This window comes from Pristiophorus japonicus, unplaced genomic scaffold (genome assembly GCF_044704955.1).
Source record: "Pristiophorus japonicus isolate sPriJap1 unplaced genomic scaffold, sPriJap1.hap1 HAP1_SCAFFOLD_62, whole genome shotgun sequence".
Taxonomy (NCBI): Eukaryota; Metazoa; Chordata; class Chondrichthyes; family Pristiophoridae; genus Pristiophorus; species Pristiophorus japonicus.
The window spans coordinates 1,812,946-1,833,058 of record NW_027254531.1 but is presented as its reverse complement, the minus strand read 5'-3'; the positions used below and the strand labels follow the sequence as shown (position 1 = coordinate 1,833,058).

The 20,113-nt window shown below is 44.7% G+C and overlaps 1 pseudogene; it reads left to right on the top strand.

Moving 5' to 3' along the window:
• Window positions 1-2,546: 2,546 nt before the first annotated feature.
• Window positions 2,547-5,865, top strand: LOC139255595 (probable G-protein coupled receptor 139; annotated as a pseudogene).
• The last annotated feature ends 14,248 nt before the right edge of the window (window positions 5,866-20,113 follow it).

Here is a 20,113-nt window from a genome sequence, read left to right as displayed (position 1 = left end):
ATTGGATGAGAGGACAGAGAGTCTGGAGCTGATGAATGCATGATTGAAGGTTTCAGAGCCAGATGGGTGAAGTTGCTGGCAGATGTTGGCGATGTTGGTCGGTGGTGCTGAAAGTAGGGGTCTTCTGTAATGGAGAGGATATCTGTCCGGAAACTCATGTCAGAGAAGAATAGGGATCAGAGGTTATAAAACATCATTTTCAGCCTGACATAATAGCGAGGGATATGAATGGAATTGGTGAAAAGGTTATGGAGTTTGTGATAGGTGCAGAGATAATTGCATTGATCCTGGCAATATTTAATTGGAGAATATCGCAGCTAATGCAGAACTTTTCAGTCGGATAACACAGAAGTAATGGAGGGTGGAGAGAGCTGGTGGAGAGCTGGAGCTGGGAGATGATACTGCAGTGTACAGGACCTTAGTCAGGCCTTACCTGGAGATTTGGTCTTCTAATCTGAGGAAGAACGTTCTTGCTATTGAGGGAGTGCAGCGAAGGTTCACCAGACTGATTCCCGGGATGGCAGGACTGACATATGAAGAGAGACTGGATCGACTGGGCCTGTATTCACTGGAGTTTAGAGGTCTGAGAGGGGCTGGGGGCTGGACATCCGGGGGTGTTCGGTATTTGGGAAGGATTCTGACGGGGCGGGTTGGGTTAGGCGCGGGGGTAGTGTTCCTGGTGTTGGGTGGGTCCGGAGCCGAGGGGGGGCATGCTCTTGGGAAGGGGGGGGCAGTTTGGGGCTGGGACTGGGAGAGAATTCTTCACTCAGGGAGTTGTTGGCCTGTGGGGTTTCCCTGCCGCGGAGAGTTGTTGAAGCCAGTTCTTTGGATGTGTTCGGGAGGGAGTTGGATGTGGACCTTGCGGCTGGGGGTGTCGGGGGATGTGGAGGGGGCGTGGGGGGAGGTGTTGGGGTGGGTGATCAGCCATGATCTTGTTGAATGGTGGTGCCGGCTCAATGGGCCGAATGGCATACTCTTGCACCTATTTTCTATGTTTCTATGTATCTCATAGAAACATACAAAGTTTTGACAGGATTGGACAGGTTAGATGCAGGAATAATGTTCCCGATGTTGGGGAAGTACAGAACCAGGGGACATAGTTTTAGGATAAGGGCTAAGCCATTTAGTACTGAGATGTGGAGAAATTTCTTCACTCAGACTTGTTAACCTGTGTAATTCCCTACCGCAGAGAGTTATTGATGCCAGTTCTTTGGATATATTAAAGAGGGAGTTAGATATGGCCCTTACTGTTAAAGGGATCAAGGGGTATGGAGAGAAAGCAGGAAATGGGTACTGAGGTGAATGATCAGCCATGATCTTATTGAATGGTGGTGCAGGCTCGAAGGGCCGAATGGCCTGCTCCTGCACTTATTTTCTATGTTTCTCTGTTTCTATGTCAGCAGACATGTGGAAGCAGAGCCCAAGTCTGCAGATGATGTCACAAAGGGCAGCATGTAGATGAGGAACAGGAGAGGGAAATAATGGACAGTTCGGAGCTCAGGAGTTGACGATGCAGGTGTGGTAAGAGAATCCATTGCTGTAGACGCTGTGACGACGATCAGATCGATTAGACCAGTACAGAGTTAAGGAAGTCCCATCGAAAGGGGCCAGAGTCAGAGGTATGGAGAGGTCACGGTGAGTTGTTGCACGTTTGGAGGAGAGGATGGAGATAGAGAGTGTTGAGGCCATGGAGTTGGTTAAACCCACTGAACAGAATCTTAATTTAAGGCCTTGGTGGACGGAGAGGCAATGAAGGTCTGTGAGGGCGAGGGTCATGGGCGATTAGAAACTGGGGAGAGATGGATAAGGGCAGCTGAGTTTTGAATCGTTTGACATTGATGGAGGGTGGGGAGTTGCCAGCCCAGAGTGAACTGGAGGAATGGAGTCAGAAGATGGCACAGTTCTGATTTTACTGGAGCCGTTAACCAATGTGGAATCGACCACCTGAGTTAAAATAGCGGAGAGAAGAAAGTCAATGGTCGTGGTTGAGATTCCGTTCCCTAATATTATGCACCGTAATTTCTGGGCTCCAATTCTGAAAATGGTCTTTAACTGTCCCTGTGTCAGAGACTGAATCTTCATAATTGAACAATGAAACTGCAGGGACAGAGTGAAACGGGACTGTCTGTGTCCGTGGATTCACTGTACACTGCAGGGAAATCGGTAACATTTATAAATAAATCGGCAGGAGTGAAAATGGTCAATACAAGTACATGAAAACTGCAGATGAAGCCGCTCATTATTGTTGGTTCAGTATTGTATGAACAGAACTTCAGCCTTATTCCCAAGAGAGGTCTGATCTTGGTAACATCCTGGGACTTTGAGATGTTTGAGTGTTATTCACCGCGTTATTTTCATCAGAGTCAAAGGTCCTGATATAATGTGTTTGTTCAAGTGACTGAAACTAATAATAATCATCAGGGGTGCAGCAGTGTCAGTGGAGACTTACCACCTCTATAAATCATGGCCCATTGCAATGTATCAGCTCAGACTGTCCGCCGGAGCAGGGGATTCCACTCCAACAGAAGTCGCAGCTTCTCACAGATATGGAGTATCCATTAATCCTTCAGGTAGAAGATATTTATTATCCTGTTCTTGCAGCTGTTGGAGTTCCTGGTAAGCTGATATCTCAACAGTCAGTTATGTAAATCTTTGTTGAATGTGCGACTGTGATTGGTAAACTTTTACTCGCTGCATGTTTTACACAGTCACCTGTTCTGTTCCAGCAGTGAACGATGGGACGTATCTGTCTCTGCTCTTTCTGTATTGAATTGCCTGCTTTATATCTACAACGATCGCTGTGTACCCAACCCTCGAAATGTTAGTACCTTATTATCTGTACTGAAAGTATTGGATTCAGGAGTCTGGGCTAAGAGAAAGTATGAGACCATCAGTTCTTTTTCTCAGTCGACAGAAGCTTCTTGACCTGCCGAGTATCTCCAGCATTTTATGTTTTATATCACACCTTCAGAAATAAGGGTTTCATGTTGTGAACTTACCTGTCCTGGAATATTATTAATGTATGTGTTTCCAGTGATTGAAATTAGACAGCTCACGGTCTTAGTGTTAGATGGAGGGCTGCAATTTAAAATAATAGGATCATGTTTGTTGCATGTATTGTAGATGAAGGGAATTGTTTAGGTAAGTAGACTGATAAGTGGGTGTTCTATAGAAATAACATGGTTCCATTTAACTGGGATTCCAATAAGTATTGGTTATCACTGTAATGAAATATTATTTCACTGTGTATGTATCTGAATCTGCTTCGGAGGCCTGGCAACTGAACCGAGTTTGCAGCTGTAACCTTCACATCTCGTTTTCTGCTTCAGCGTTCAATGACTGTCACTAACATTCGTTAGAAAATGAAATGTTTTGAGGTTATATTGTATCACTTTGCACTTTGTCTGTTGGAATCAGGAGCCCTACTATTGATGTAGGAATTACAAGTAGCAGCGGTGATGTTGTCATTTTGTTAACAGAGCTATCATGCCATCTAGCGCTGCGCTTTAATAAAATAGGATCATGTTTGTTGCATGTATTGGAGACGAAGTAAATTGTTCAGGTGAGTAGACTGATAATTGGGTGTTCTATAGAAATATTAAACTATTCACAGAGGCTTCACCTTTGAACAAACTGACTCTGAGAATAGAAACATTGAAAACGTGGAAGGAGAATAGCATGCAGCTGCAGGATGTTCGCATTGAATCGGTTGTGAAAAAGGCATTGAGAAAGTGATTGGAGACAATGCGGAGAGATGGAGAGGGGCGATGGAGAAATAGACTGAGAAGGAAAACTACAGGGAGGGTGAAGGGAAAGAGAGCGAGAAACAGAGGGAGAGCGTGGGGATAGAGAGAGGGGCAGTTATGTGAATAATGAATCAGATTGAACTGCTGAAACTTCCAGTACAATTAAGATGACAACATGTGCCTTAAAGGTGACATTAGGATGTTGTGAGATTGTGAGGGTTTTATTCTGTCGCTATGTGGTCCTCAGTCTGTTTTGGTAAATTGTTATTTTACTTGTTTACTGACTGAATATCTAAAGATAATTGAAATGTTGTATAGAATAGAATCCTGCATTTCTTGAGCGTAATGCATTTTTAGGATACTGCATTTTAAAAACTCTGTCAACTAAATTCAATAGAAAACGAGGCTGGTTTAATTAACATATTAAATATAATTTTACTTCATAAATTTACAGAACACACTTTGTCATCAACGAGCTGTTACCTGACACCAATGGTTGAAATTATTAATTGAGTTGTGCTACTGGGATTTATGAATTAGATTTCCTCTAACACTCTGCTGCAGGCTCAATGTGAATCCCAGGCTCTCCTCCCACTGCATTCAATCCCCTGTCTCCTCATCCGTTGCTTCAGTTTGTCCGCTTCCCCAAACCCTGTGCTCCAGACTCACCTCCAGCTTCTACATTACATTTTCCTTGTTTCCCTCCCAATTTTACTCACTAACTCCACCTCCAGCTGCCTCTTACAATCAGACCCTAAACCTTAAACTCATTTCCAGGGCTCTCGGCCTTTCCCGGTTTGTGTCAGCCCCTTCAGATCTCGTAACACACAGCAACAAATGCCCTACCCTCTCCACAAACCTTCCCGACCTTTAATATCTTTCCTCCTCCGTCTGGAGATAAAATCCGGTTTAACCCGTTGCATTCGCGCTCCATAAAAACGCTTCTCATTTCCCCACCGGCACTGTGCAGTCACTCGTTCCTTCCAATAGATCCGGTGCTCACTTTATTCGCTTTCTGTACTGATTTCCCAATGCACTATTGATAAATGTGTTTGAAACGTTTCTCTGCCCGAAAGCACTGCCCAGTTCCAGAATCAGCTTCCACCGTTCGATGCAGCAAAAAAGTCGGAAATTTCACCCAGATTCTGTCGAAATGTTGCTTTGGCACCAGATCTGATCAGTAATTTCTCTGCTTCCTTTTCTCTCCCTTCTTTCTAGTTAACTTGGTGGCGATTGTGATCCTGTCCCGTGGAAAGTGCGGTCTCTCCAAATGTATCTCTCGCTACGTGATAGGAATGGCATGCGCCGATCTCCTGGTCATTATATCTGATCCAATATTAAGGCAGATTCGTCTCATTTATTTCCCATATTCATTCCTGAACATTACTCCCGTTTGCAGTCTTATTGAAGTCATGTTTTTTTCTAGCACGATGGTTTCTGTCTGGTTAACAGTCGCTTTCACTTTTGATCGATTTGTGGCCATTTGTTGTGAGAAGCTGAAAACAAAATACATCACCGAGAGAACAGCGGCTGCGATTATCGGAACAGTGAGCGTGCTGAGCTGTTTAGAGTGTGCCCGCTGGTATTTTAAAAGTGTACCTTACTATATAATTGATAATGTACCCTGGGGTTGTCAGCTTAAACCGAGATACTATACGTCCATCGCATGGACCGCATTTGTCTTGTTTCACCGCATTATAACACCTTGCGTTCCATTCTTTCTAATTTTGCTGCTCAATGTTCTGACGGTCAGACGTATTTTAGCGGCCAGTAGAGTCCGCAGGAACTCCGGGGCCGCAGCAATGGAGAGAATCACAAGGATACAGAGATGTTGAACCGTAGGAAATCTATCACTTTTCTCTTCAGTACAACCGGGAGTTTTATCCTGTTGTGGGCGACACAGGTTGTATTTTACATTTACCAGCGAATTACACGTAATTATCCTTCCTCCTTCACTGATCCTCTTTATACCACAGAAAACGTGGCAGGGTTTCTTCAGCTTCTCAGTTCCTGCACCAACACGTGTATTTATGTGCTGACACAAACTAAATTCAGAGAGGAGTTGCAGAACGTGGTGAAATATCCAATCAATCCAAATCTTAGATTAGTGAAACCATAGAAAGCTCAAAGATTCTAAACACTCGAACATAATCCCATTTCATTATTCATCTCATGCACTCCGCACTGGATGGAAAATATATTTTGCTTTCGGAGCACTGCGTCTCAACATGACTCTAAATCTGAATTTGTTAATATATTTTAAAGATATTTGGAACCACTCCTCAGACGACACATGATTTGTTTCTCAAATAAACGGCACTAAAGAGCTCACCTGGACATGCAGTAAATGACTACCCTGCAGGTAAAGGAATATTGGCAAACCCTCCAATCACAGTCACTGTGTGGTCCTGATGAGAATGGGAGCACTGCGGAGAAATGAGAGAGAAACACATGGATGGACAGACAGAGAGGTAGACAGATGGACAGAGGGATGGCACACTGGAAGCCCAGAGGAGGGTCGGGACTCGGACCGCCAGGACTGTGCTTATCATTTCTCTTTATTTATCTCTGTCTGTCGGTGAATTTTTCTCTATCTCCATTTCTGTTCATCTCTCCCTTTCCAAGACTATCTGTCTGTTATAAATTCCATGTCTGTAACTGTTTTATTTCTCGCTCCCGCAAACCGGCGGCTGCTCAACTCTTTCTGTCACTCTCTGTCTCACTCTATCCTTCTCCGTCCCACCGTGTCTCCCTCCCTCTCTCTCTCTTTCCCTCTCTCTCTTAAACTCGCTCCCTCTCTCTCTCAAACTCGCTCCCTCCCTCTCTCTTTCTCTCTCTCTTATGTCTGTCTGCCTATCTCTTAATTTATCTATCTGTCCCTCTGTCTCTCTACGTCTCTGTCTCTTTCTCTCTCTCGCTCTGTCTCTCTCTCTATATATAAATACATATATATATATAGTCGCCATCTGTCTCTCCATCTCCCTATCACTCCATGTATCTACCTCTCTCTCCCTCCATCTCTCTTCTTATCCATGCCACTCTCCCGCTCTTCAAATCTGTCCATCTTCCTCTCCCTTTCCATATCTCTCTCTCTTGCTACTTACTCCATCTGTCTCTTTCCATTTGCATCTCTCTCTCGCTCTCTGTCTCTCTCGCTCTCTCTATTTCTCTCTCCCTCTCTCGATGGAGGTAGAGATATAGAAAGAGTTAAAGGGAGATGGAGAGTGGTATAGAGATGACGAATGAAGTAGACATGGAGGAAGATGCAGAAGGAGATGGAGAAAAATGAAGTGATACAAGAAGGTAGAGAGAGAAGGAGGAAGAGGTAAAGAGAAAGGGAGAAAGAGGTAAGATGGAGGCAAAGAGAGAGAGGTGGAGATAGCGAGAGAGTGATGCAGGTAGATGTAGAGGGAAATGAAAAACGTGTTGGGACAAATGGAGAAGGGTTAGAGAGTGATGGAGAAAGGTAGGGAGAGATGTTGAAAGATTTAGGGAGAGATGGTGAAAGAGTTAGGGAGAGATGGTGAAATAATTAGGGAGAGATGGTGAAAGAGTTTGGGAGGGATGGTGAAAGAGTTAGGGAGAGATGGTGAAAGAGTTAGGGAGAGATGGTGAAAGAGTTAGGGAAAGATGGTGAAAGAGTTAGGGAGAGATCGTGAAAGAGTTAGGGAGAGATGGTGAAAGAGGTAGGGAGAGATGGTGAAAGAGGTAGGGAGAGATGGTGAAAGAGGTAGGGAGAGATTGTGGAAATGTATTTTTATCTGAGCTGATGCCATACGGTATTTGTGTGCCTTTTGATTAAAATGGAGTCCTGGCCCTTCCAGAACTTTCTGCATTTTAGCAGCCAGCTTATTATGAACAGCTAAACCTGCTGTTAGATGACTGATGGTTATCAGACAGCTAGGAGACAAGTCATGCTGAGACAAGTAACCCCCAAGGTGCTCTCCTATTGTCTACACTACAGGAGTTCCATGTCACCCCACCCTTATCTTCTAGCCATTATCTCTTTCCTTTACCTCATCCATTTGAAGCAAACAGGTAAACTGACCAGGAAATTGGATAATCCTGATACAATACAAGACAGGTGATAGCCCATTACCTATGACTCATGGAGTAATGGCCGTTTGGCTTTCTGATAACCCTGACAAAAGGAAATATCTTGACACCATTTCAGTACCAGGATATAGTAATTAACTCTTTATCTGTATTCACTGACTGTAAGACAGAGCAATACACAGGGAGAGGCCAGAACTTGGGTTTTACTGTATAAATATCTTGTGAAGCTTTACCATTGCGGAGGTTTTTCATTTAGCCCTTGACTGAGTGAAACCTACCCCTTGCGAGCAAGTAAATTAAAAGGGAAACTTCCATCGGAGCTGTAAGTGTCGGAGTCATTCTTTTCTGAGGTCGAGATTTCGACAGTTTATTGGAGGTTCCACCGAGATGCATACTCTCTGTTCTGTGAGTAAAACGGATACAGGCATAGTGCCTCTCCAGTGAAAGGCTTCGGTGGCCAAACAAGGTGAGCCTTTGCTCACAAGAGGTTTCTTCACTGTTGAATCGCAGATGTAATCTGTTGTCCACAGCTGAGGTACTGCATCTACAAGACTCGGCATTTAAAAGTTAAAGGTATTTTTTTTATAACCATTTCTTTCTCAGCGCGCCAGCAGAAGAGAACAGGTTCTGGAAAAAATCTCGAGACAGCCCGGGTAAGGTTTCAGTAGGTAAGGAGGCGCTAGTCGATCGAAAAGGGTTCCAGGTTCTTGTGTGATAAGATTTTTATTGTTTTTAATTCGGAAGGGGTTCTTATGTGATAAGACTATTAAAAGAAAAGAAAAAAAAAGAAAGCGCTAATAATCGATCGAAGGTTCTTATGTGATAAGATTTTTATTGTTTTTAATTCGGAAGGGGTTCTTACGTGATAAGACTATTAAAAAAAAAAGAGCGCAATCGATCAAAGAGTTTGGGTACGGAACCTTAAGTTTTATCAGCTGTTATTAGGATAAGTTAAGGACTCGGTCTGTAGTGGCGTACAACGCAGACTGAGAATTTGTTTAGAGATTATGATTTGTGTACTCACGGGAATATTGTTTGTTGTCCTTGTATTACTGTTGTGTGCAATACCTTTGTGAGTCATTGCCATTAGAGAAACGGGAAGAGTCACTAGGGAAAATTGTGATTCGGAAAAAAAAAAGAAACCACAAGGATTGATTAAGAAAAGAAACAGTAACTGATTGATCAACTACGATTGGTTCGTGCCAACATATCTCACACACCCAGACTGAGCCCGAATTACGAGCCTTTTCAGGCCACGTAACGGCCAGGAGAAGTGGGCGTAGAGAACTCGGTTGGCCGAAAGGATTGTGAGATCAGAAACTGTGGGAAAATCTTAATCATCCAGAATGGGTGCCGGAGCAAGTTAAAACACCACAAAAGGCACACCAGCCTATGTCATGCTCCAGAATTGTGGTCAGTCTTCAATTGACCAAAGAAATAAAAACCAGTAAAGTGGACTAAGGGTGAAAACAGGCCATTTCCACCTGATGGTTCATTTAATTTAGAGAGAACAACTTGTCTCCAGGAGTGTCTTATAAACAGAGATCCAGAAAAAAAAAAGGAAAGTAATAGAAAAGGCCTGGGTTCCGATTCTTCAAGCCCATGTAAAATTAACAGAGGAAGTAAATCAAATGTAAAAAAAAAAGAGAACCTGATAGTGACTTATGAAAAAAAAAATGAAGCTAGTAAAAGAAAAAGCTTTATTGAATGGAGAGAGAATTGTGAATGTCTTGTCTTTGAATGAGAGTGCGTGAATGTCTTGTTTTTGAATGAGAGTGCTTCTGTCTTTTTTCCTTGTGTCTGGAAACCTGTTTGGAAAAGTTGTGGAGCTGCCTGTTTGTTTTAGCTCCGCCCACTTTTTCAAACAAAGTGAAGTTTTTTTTAACCCTTCATAGTGTTGTCCTGTATGTGGGAAGTTTAAGACATTTTAAGTTAGAAGCGCAGGTGTGGATTTATTCGGATGAGAGGTTACGGAGCTAGGAAATGCACAAAGGATAGGTTTGTTGAGACATGGTCCCGGTGGTTAAAAGTTGTAATGCTTTTTTTTTAAAAAGCCTTTGTGGGTCTCTCGAAGTGCAGGCTGGGGGAGTACACTCTCATTGTCCTTGGTGTAAAATCTTGGTACAAAAGCTTCTAACTCAGTAGGAGGATTTTTTTGGATAAAGAGTGGCAGTACAATAATTGAATTGGGATTTTGAGATATTTCAGGTGATCTCCTTGATCAACATTTTGAATGTATTCGAAAAATCTTGGGTTTGGACGCCTTTCAATAAGATTAGAAAACAAGTACTTTACATTCTGTGATCTGTGAATCACTATAAGCATAAATGAGAAGTCCGTGTAACACACAGATTTGTCCAGTTCAGAAGCCCACACAAATGGAGGTTTGTCCATGACCTACGAGCTGTGAATGAATCTACTATATTCTCACAATGCTTAAAGGATGTGGAATGAAGTATCCCGGAATGCTTTCCAGAACCTTAAGCAGTCCCTCACTTCAGCACCAGCCTTGGGATTACCAGATTACACTAAGCTATTCAACTTATTTGTGCATCACAAGTCAGGTTTTGCACAATCTGTTTTGACTCAGTTACATGGGGACAGGCAGCGACCGGTAGCATATTTCACTACCCAACTAGACCCAGTGGGACGCGGACTATCGGGATGTCTTCCTTCGTTGGCAGCAGCTTATTATGCTATGCAACAGGCTCAGACAATAACTCTAAATCATCAAATCATTTTGTATATCCCACACTCTGTCGAGATTTTACTTACTAAATGTGCCACCCAACACCTAACCTCCGCAAGAACCACTAAATACGAGGTCGAACTGTTATCAAATCCGAACCTTGTCATCAAAAGATGCACTACCTTAAATCCAGCCACTCTACTCCCCACGGAAGACGACGGCGAACCCCATTCATGTGAAATGGTAACCGAATTAGTGACTAAACCACGTATCAATCTAACAGATGTACCAATGTGTAACCCTGATCTAATGTACTATGTTGACGGATCAGCCCTACGAAATGATAGGGGCCAACCTAGAGCGGCTTATGCAATTGTAACTCAGTTTAATGTTGTCGAAACAGCCTCTCTTCCAGACTCCTTTTCAGCCCAACAAGCCGAATTGTTTGCGTTAACTCGAGCCTGTATTCTGGCTGAAGGACACACACTTAATATCTACACTGTAGAGCTGATAATGCAGCTAAGTCAGCAGCTCTGTCGAAAGGGGGGATGCAGGTGTCATTGTTCCCACGAAGGAAAAATAATTGCTCAGACCCGCCACCCACTATTAATGACGTGCTGGCCTTTCAGACACAGGCCAGTACTGAGGAGGTGGTGACCTGGACGAAGGATCAATGTTATAAAAATCCAGAAGGAATATGGGTTCACCATGACGGCCGCGTGGTGGCCCCTAGATCCTTACTTCCATGGATTGCCCGATGTGTTCATACATTCACACATGCAGGCAAAGGGGTATTGGCAGATTATATTTTGGCAACTTGGTATGCACCAGGTATTTCGGCAATTGCAAAACAAATCTGTGAAAATTGTGTTACCTGTCAGACAATGAATCCGGGTATGACGGAAAAAGTAGAATCTGCCTCCCACCCAAATCCAGTCGGGCCTTTTGTACATTTACAAATGGATTTTATTGAATTACCTATGTGTATGGGATTCAAGTATGTATTAGTTATTGTAGATGTGTTCTCTAGATGGATTGAAGCCTTTCCATGTAAAAAGGCCGATGCCACTACTGTTGCTAAATGTTTGTTAAAAGAAATTGTACCGCGCTTCGGAATCCCTGCTAAGCTTTCCAGTGATAACGGGTCACATTTCACGGGAACTGTCATAAGAGAAATGTGTAAAGCTTTACAGATTAATCAACGTTTTCATTGCAGTTATCATCCACAATCAGCTGGACTTGTTGAAAGATATAATGGAATGCTTTAAAATAAGCTGGAAAAACTATGCAATGACACTGGACTGAAATGGACAGAACTGCTGCCCTTAGCTTTGATGGTAATGCGATCTGCAACCAACAGAACAACAGGCTTGTCACCACATGAGATAGTTATGGGACGTCCCCAACGACTACCTTTTACAGCACCATTTAATGCAAAACAGATGGACATCCACAAAATGGAGGAAAATATGTTGAATTATTGTATTGCACTAACCAAATGTATTTCCAGCTTTCATTCACAGGTAAAGGAAGCCCAAGTCAAGCCAGCGGAAGGGAAGTGTCATAACCTGGAGCCAGGGGAATTCGTTTACATCAAGATTTTTAAAAGGAAAAGCAGTCTACAGCCAAGATTCGAAGGACCATACCAGGTCTTGCTGGCGACCAATACTGCAATCAAGGTAAAGGAAAGATCAACATGGATCCACGCATCCCATTGCAAACGGGCACCCGACCAGGAGGAAGGGACGAAGGAATCAGAGGAACAGAAAAAGGAAGACTGAATAAAGAACTGTATGGACTATGGGGACTGATGGTGCTGGGCTTGACAGGGTTTTACTTCGCATTATTGATTACACCAGGGGTACAGACCAACCACCGAAGGGAATTGCACGTAAACGTATTTATGGCACTGAGTCATAGGTATGCTCAAGAAAGAAACTTGTCGAGTTGCTGGATATGTTCCCATGTACCTGTCCACTCCAGGGGGGTATTCCCCTGAGATCTGTCCCCTTTAACGAATCAGAAATGGTAGAATGGTTGACAGTGCTAAACAGGACAAAACTAACTAAGGGGCCAGAAACAAAGGAGCAAACAGAATGGATGTCGGCAGGGTATAAACTTACAGCCTTCCAGGGATGGTACCAGCCCAATTATGATAATAACCATCAGCCTCCCTTCCGAAGCATTACTCCCAGAATAGGAAATCCCGAGGGTATAATATGCCTAGTGAGTAATGAAACTAAAAGAAATGGAAATGGAGAGACTGTACAAGATCAGAATGGATTGAGTTGTCCTTGTGAAGGACAAAATGGGGGAATGTGGAAATGTATTTTTATCTAAGCTGATACCATACGGTATTTGTGTGCCTTTTGATTAAAATGGAGTCCTGGCCCTTCCAGAACTTTCTGCATTTTAGCAGCCAGCTTATTATGAACAGCTAAACCTGCTGTTAGATGACTGATGGTTATCAGACAGCTAGGAGACAAGTCATGCTGAGACAAGTAACCCCCATGGTGCTCTCCTATTGTCTACACTACAGGAGTTCCATGTCACCCCACCCTTATCTTCTAGCCATTATCTCTTTCCTTTACCTCATCCATTTGAAGCAAACAGGTAAACTGACCAGCAAATTGGATAATCCTGATACAATACAAGACAGGTGATAGCCCATTACCTATGACTCATGGAGTAATGGCCGTTTGGCTTTCTGATAACCCTGACAAAAGGAAATATCTTGACACCATTTCAGTACCAGGATATAGTAATTAACTCTTTATCTGTATTCACTGACTGTAAGACAGAGCAATACACAGGGAGAGGCCAGAACTTGGGTTTTACTGTATAAATATCTTGTGAAGCTGTACCATTGCGGAGGTTTTTCATTTAGCCCTTGACTGAGTGAAACCTACCCCTTGCGAGCAAGTTAATTAAAAGGGAAACTTCCATCGGAGCTGTAAGTGTCGGAGTCATTCTTTTCTGAGGTCGAGGTTTCGACAAGATGGAGAAAGAGGTAGGGAGAGATGGTGAAAGAGTTAGGGAGAGATGGTGAAAGAGTTAGGGAGAGATGGTGAACGAGGGAGTAAATGCTGGAGGAAGAGTTAGAGAAGGAGAAGGAGAAAGTGACAGATTAAGGAAGAGGTAAAGAGAGAAGGAAATGTGGTAGCAATGGAGGAAGAGGTAGACAGAGTGTGACAGAGATGGCGAAAGCGGTAGAGATGGAAAAAGTAGAGGAAGAGATGGAGAAAGAGGTAGAGAGAGATGGAGAACGAGTAAGAGGTAGAGGCCGAAAGATGTCGAGGGAGATCGAATGAGAGGTACACAGATAGAGAAAGGTAGAGGGCGATTAGGAAAGAGGTATAGTGAAATGAAGAATTGTAGAAAGAAAAGTATAGAGGTAGAGAGAGATAGAGACAGATATAGGGAGATGGTGAAAGGTATAGGGAAATGGATAATTGTAGAGAGAAATCTATACAGAGGTAGAGAGAGATAGAGACAGATATAGGGAAATGGTGAAAGGTATAGGGAAATGGAGAATTGGAGAGAGAAATGTATACAGAGGTAGAGAGAGATAGAGACAGAGATATAGGGAGATGGGGAAAGGTATAGGGAAATGGAGAATTGTAGAGAGAAATGTATACAGAGGTAGAGAGAGATAGAGACAGAGATATAGGGAGATGGGGAAAGGTATAGGGAAATGGAGAATTGTAGAGAGAAATGCAAACAGAGATAGAGAGAGATAGAGACAGAGATATAGGGAGATGGGGAAAGAGGTATAGGGAAATGGAGAATTGTAGAGAGAAATGCAAACAGAGGTAGAGAGAGACAGAGACAGAGATATAGGGAGATGGGGAAAGGTATAGGGAAATGGAGAATTGTAGAGAGAAATGTATACAGAGGTAGAGAGAGATAGAGACAGAGATATAGGGAGATGGGGAAAGGTATAGGGAAATGGAGAATTGTAGAGAGAAATGTATACAGAGGTAGAGAGAGATAGAGACAGAGATATAGGGAGATGGGGAAAGGTATAGGGAAATGGAGAATTGTAGAGAGAAATGCAAACAGAGATAGAGAGAGATAGAGACAGAGATATAGGGAGATGGGGAAAGAGGTATAGGGAAATGGAGAATTGTAGAGAGAAATGCAAACAGAGGTAGAGAGAGACAGAGACAGAGATATAGGGAGATGGGGAAAGGTATAGGGAAATGGAGAATTGTAGAGAGAAATGTATACAGAGGTAGAGAGAGATAGAGACAGAGATATAGGGAGATGGGGAAAGAGGTACAGAGAGATGGAGAAAGAGGAAGAAGAGAAGTAAGGAGAGAGTGAGAAATAAGTAAATACAAATGGAAGAGGAGGTAGAGGGAGAGATGGAGAAAGAGGCAGAGAGAGATGAGGAAAGAAGATGGAGAAAGAGGTAAAAAGGAGAAAGGGTTCGGAAAGGTGTAAGAGGTAGAACGAGGGAGAGGGAGTTGTGGAAGCTGAGAACTGTATGTAGAAACATTATGTAGGGACTGGTGTGCGGACTGAGTTTGCATTGTAGGGAGGCAGAAACGGAGCTTCTGCTGCACGCTGGTGGAAAGCTCCGTGGATAATCAACCACGGGCTCCCTCGGCGCCTGTCTTCCCTAATTTAGCTAGGCAATCTTTCAGTCGCCAGCTTCCCCTCTGACCGTCCTGCGTACCAAATGCAGTCAGGTAAGGGCACTATACAGATTCACTTTAGTTTAAATCGGGGCTGGACTGCCCTATGGGATCAGTGCAGTGACGGGGGAACATAGCACAACCTATCTACAAGTCCAGAAAACAAACCGTATCGAGGAAATAAAGTTATTGTACATAACCCAATCTGACCCCTGCGCCGCTTGACGTTGTGAGTGTAATCATAGGGATAACGGTTCGAATCTTAGATCTTTCCAAACCGCCCTGGTTTGGGCAATCGGTCAATGAGTAATTCCGCTCAGTGCTCCAGCCAGACACATCAGGACCCACCTCACGAATACAGCCCACATTCTGTTCCGGGAGTGGTCAGAAGGTGTAGGGGACGAGACCGCTCTATCATCGCATTTAACATCTGTATTCGCGCGTTGTCTCTTGCTGGCTGTTGTAAAATCGGCCTGGTTAGTCTTCACAATAAGAAAGTGGGACCAAGACGTTCGGCACACACATTAACGGTAGCCATTCTCTCTCTGACTTTCTGTGTTTCTATAATTTACCGGAGCCCCTCTGTACAGGTTCTATCTATTCCAGTAAGGTGTAAGACTGTATAACAATTGTTCTTCTGTACAGTATCTGGCTCACCCAGTGTGGATTTGGACTTTGTAATAAGTGCACCTGTGTACACTGCGTGCCTGTCAGAGTGAGGCATCAGACTATGGAAGATTTTTTCAACGTATACATTGTGTATCTTTCCCAATGTGGACTCGGACTCTGCAACATGTGTCCCTGTTACAGTGTGTTTCTCCCAGTGATGAGTCAGACTGTGTAACAAGTGTCCCTGTGTACTGTGTGTTTCTCCCAGTGAGGGGTCAGACTGTGTAACAAGTGTCCCTGTGTACATTATGTGACTCCCAGTGAGGGGTCAGACTATGTAACAAGTGTCCCTGTGTACATTATGTGACTCCCAGTGAGGAGTCAGACTGTGTAACAAGTGTCCCGGTGCACAGTGTGTGTCTCTCCCACTGAGTGGTCAGAATGTGCAACAAGTGTCCCTGTGTACTGTGTGTTTCTCCCAGTGAGGGGTCAGACTATGTAACAAGTGTCCCTGTGTACATTATGTGACTCCCAGTGAGGAGTCAGACTGTGTAACAAGTGTCCCGGTGCACAGTGTGTGTCTCTCCCACTGAGTGGTCAGAATGTGCAACAAGTGTCCCTGTGTACAGTGTGTCTCCCAGTGAGGAGTTAGACTGTGTAACACGTGTCCCTGTGTACAGTGGGTCTCCCAGTGAGGAGTCAGACTGTGTAACAAGTGTCGCTATGTACATTATGTGTCTCCCAGTGAGGAGTCAGACTCTGTAACAAGTGTCCCTACACACCTCCTCAGACCTTGCTCATCCTCGATTTTAATCGCTCCACATTGCCGCCCATATATTCAGCTGCCAAGGCCGTAAACTCTGGAGTTCCCTCCTTAACCATCTTCACAGCTCTACCTCTCTCTCCTCCTCATTTAAACGTTTCTTAAAACCCACTTGTTTCAACAAGCATTTGGTCGTCTATCCTAAAATCTCTACGTGGCTGTGTAAATTGTCTTTATAATAATTGCCTTGTGAGGATTCATTACATTATAGCTGCTCTATAAATGCAAATTGTTGCCCCTGTTTTGTGTTAATAAAACTCGGACGCTTACTGCAGCTCACACCAGGACTCATAAAAAACTGGCTTCGTTGTTTGAATATATAAAATGAAATTCCTCAAAAGTACATCCCAACTTCTCCAAGCTGCACTGTAAATGCGACTTGTATATCTATTGAACTGGTTCGATCTTACTCGGGAGGCTGGATATGCAATTTACACAAGGTAGTGAGACTGCGTGTGAGCAAAATAGCGCAGCTGGGACTCTGTAAATGCCGACCCACAGGAAACGGAAAATGGCCCACATGAACCTGTCGTTAATGCTCAACATAATGCTGCTGCAAAATAGCTCCCAATGTGTCATGGGTTACACTGATAGTTGAATACATGTAAAAGCTGACCTAAGTTGTACACCTTGAGAATATTGACCACAAGGGGGTAAACTTGTGGGAGACATTCCTAACCTGGAATTTCAGGTATAAAAGGAGAAGCACCACACATCTTCATCACTTGAGGTCTTGGTAATAAAGGTAACTGGTCACAGAGTGACCTTCTCTCAAGTATGGGCCTCGTGTGGATTTATACTGTATAGTAAGGACATTTCATTGGCGACGAGAAACTGGGATTTAATCTACGTGAGCATGGCCACCAGCAGCACAGAAGAGAGGTACTGTGTTGGTGATGATTGTGACGACTTCATTGAGAGACAACAGCAAAGTTTTGTCACTAAGGAATGGTTGGGGCAAGATTCGGCTGACAAACGCAGAGCTCATCTCCTGACGGTTTGTGGATCCAGGACGTACTCCCTGATGAAGGACGTTCTAGCGCCAGAGAAGCCAGTGGACAAGACGTTCGAAGAGCTCAGTAAGTTGATCGGTCAACACTTTGAACCGGCGAGCAGCATGCAGATGGCGAGACACCGGTTTTACAAGCACTGGCGGCGAGAAGGGCAAAGCGTTCCAGACTTCGTGGCAGATCTCCGGCGACTGGGCGAGCCTATTTAAGTTCCCAGATGCATGCAGGGCGGAGATGCTGCGAGACTTTTTTATTGAGGGCATCGGGCACGCTGGGGTTTTCAGGAAACTGACGGAGACCAAAGACTTGACCTTGGAAGCGGCGGCTCTGATAGCTCAGACATTTATCTCAGGGGCGGAAAAGACCAGAATGATGTATGACAAAAATCTTGGCTCAAATGCGGCAAACGACCAGGGAGTCAACATTGTTAATGTGGCACACAGTTCTCTAGGCAGACAAGGGCAATCGGACATGTCCCAGCATGTAGTCATACCCAAAGGTGGAAATCAACAGAGACAATGGCTAGCTGAACGGCGTTTCATGTCATCGCAATGGACAATGCGGCCAGTAATGGGGCCATCAACACCTGTTAATGGTGCGCTTAAGGACAGTCACAGAGACAGTCAGAGACGATAAACTGGTAATGGACCTTTTGTTTGCAACAATGGGGCCTCCAGCTCATGCTGGAGGTGTGGAGGCAAACACCCAGCCAGAGCTTGCAGGTATCAGCAACATACCTGCAGAAACTGCAATGTCAGCGGTCACTGGGCGCGTATGTGCAGGAAGCCTGCAGCCAGGTTGATGTACGAGGAGGATGGGCCCGAGGTAAGCCCTACGAGGCCAAACGAATACTGGGGTTAATCGCTGGAAGCTGAAGTTCAACGAGTTCACGTGGAGCACATATAGAGTTCATACACCAGGACGCCACCGATAATGATGAAAATGCTCCTCAATGGCTTCCCAGTATTAATGGAGCTAGACACGGGGGCCAGCCAGTCCCTGATGAGTATCAACCAGTTCAAAAGGTTGTGGGTGTCCAAGGCCAGCAGGCCAAAATTATTGCCGATTGACGCACTGCTGCGGACATTTCCAAAGGAGACCATTCCGGTGCTAGGCAGCACCACGGTAGTCGTGACCCACAAAGATTCAGAGAACAGGTTGCCACTCTGGATTGTCCCGGGGGACGGTCCCGCACTACTGGGGAGGAATTGGCTTGCTGTCATGAACTGGAAATGGGGCGATTACAATGCAATTTCTTCTGTGGAGCGAGTTAGAATGCGAATTGGATCGCCTGCTGAGGGAAGGCATCATCTTGCCAGTCGAATTCAGTGACTGGGCGAGCCCGATTGTGCCGGTGCTCAAGGCGGATGGGTCAGTCAGGATATGTGGTGATTACAAGACCACCATCAATCGGGTGTCACTCCAAGACTAGTACCCGCTACCGAGAGTGTAGGACCTTTTGCGACGCTATCCGGTGGCAAACTATTTTCCAAATTGGACCTGACCTCAGCTTACATGACCCAGGAGCTGGCGAGTGAGTCGAAGAAGCTGACCACCATCACGACGCACAAGGGGTTGTTTGATTATAACAGTTGTCCGTTCGGGATTCGCTCAGCCACCGCGATCTTCCAACGAAATATGGAAAGCCGATTCCAAGGACGGTGGTTTTTCAGGACGACATCCTCATCATGGCTTACGATACTGAAGAACACCTCCACAACCTGGAGGAGGTGCTACACAGACTGGACCGGGTAGGTGAGTGACTGAAAAAGGTGAAGTGCATCTTCCTAGCTCCAGAGGTAGAATTCCTGGGGATGAGGGTAGCAGCAGACGGGATCAGCCCTACTGCGTCCAAAAGGGAAGCGATCCAGACAGCACCCAGACCCCGTAACACGACGGAGCTGCGTTCATTCCTGGGGCTCCTGAACTATTTTGTCAACTTTCTTCTCCAATTGAGCACGTTGTTAGAGCCGCTACACGTGCTTCCTCGCAAAGGTCACGAATGTGTCTGGGGGGACAGCCAGGAACGAGCTTTTGATAGAGCACGCTATTTGTTATGTTCCAACACTCTGTTAACGTTATATAACCCATGTAAGAAATTTGTTCTAACGAGCGATGCGTCGTCCTATGGTGTCGGGTGTGTGTTGCAGCATGTGAATGCCAAGGGTCAGTTACAGCCGGTAGCTTATGCCTCCAGAAGTCTGTCCCAGGCAGAAAAGGGCGACGGGATGGTAGAAAAGGAGGCGCTAGCATGTGTAGATGCAGTAAAAAAATGCACCCGTACCTGTTTGGCAGGAAATTTGAGCTGGAGACAAATCACAAACCCCTAACGTCCCTTTTGGCCGACAACAAGGCCATAAATGCGAATGCATCGGCCCGCATACAGAGGTGGGCACTCACGTTAGCCGCCTATGACTATACAATTCGGCACAGACCGGGCACCGAAAACTGCGCCGATGCACTCAGCAGGCTCCCACTAGCCACCACTGAGGGGGCTACCGAGCATGCTGCTGAGATGGTCATGGCTGTTGAAGCTTTCG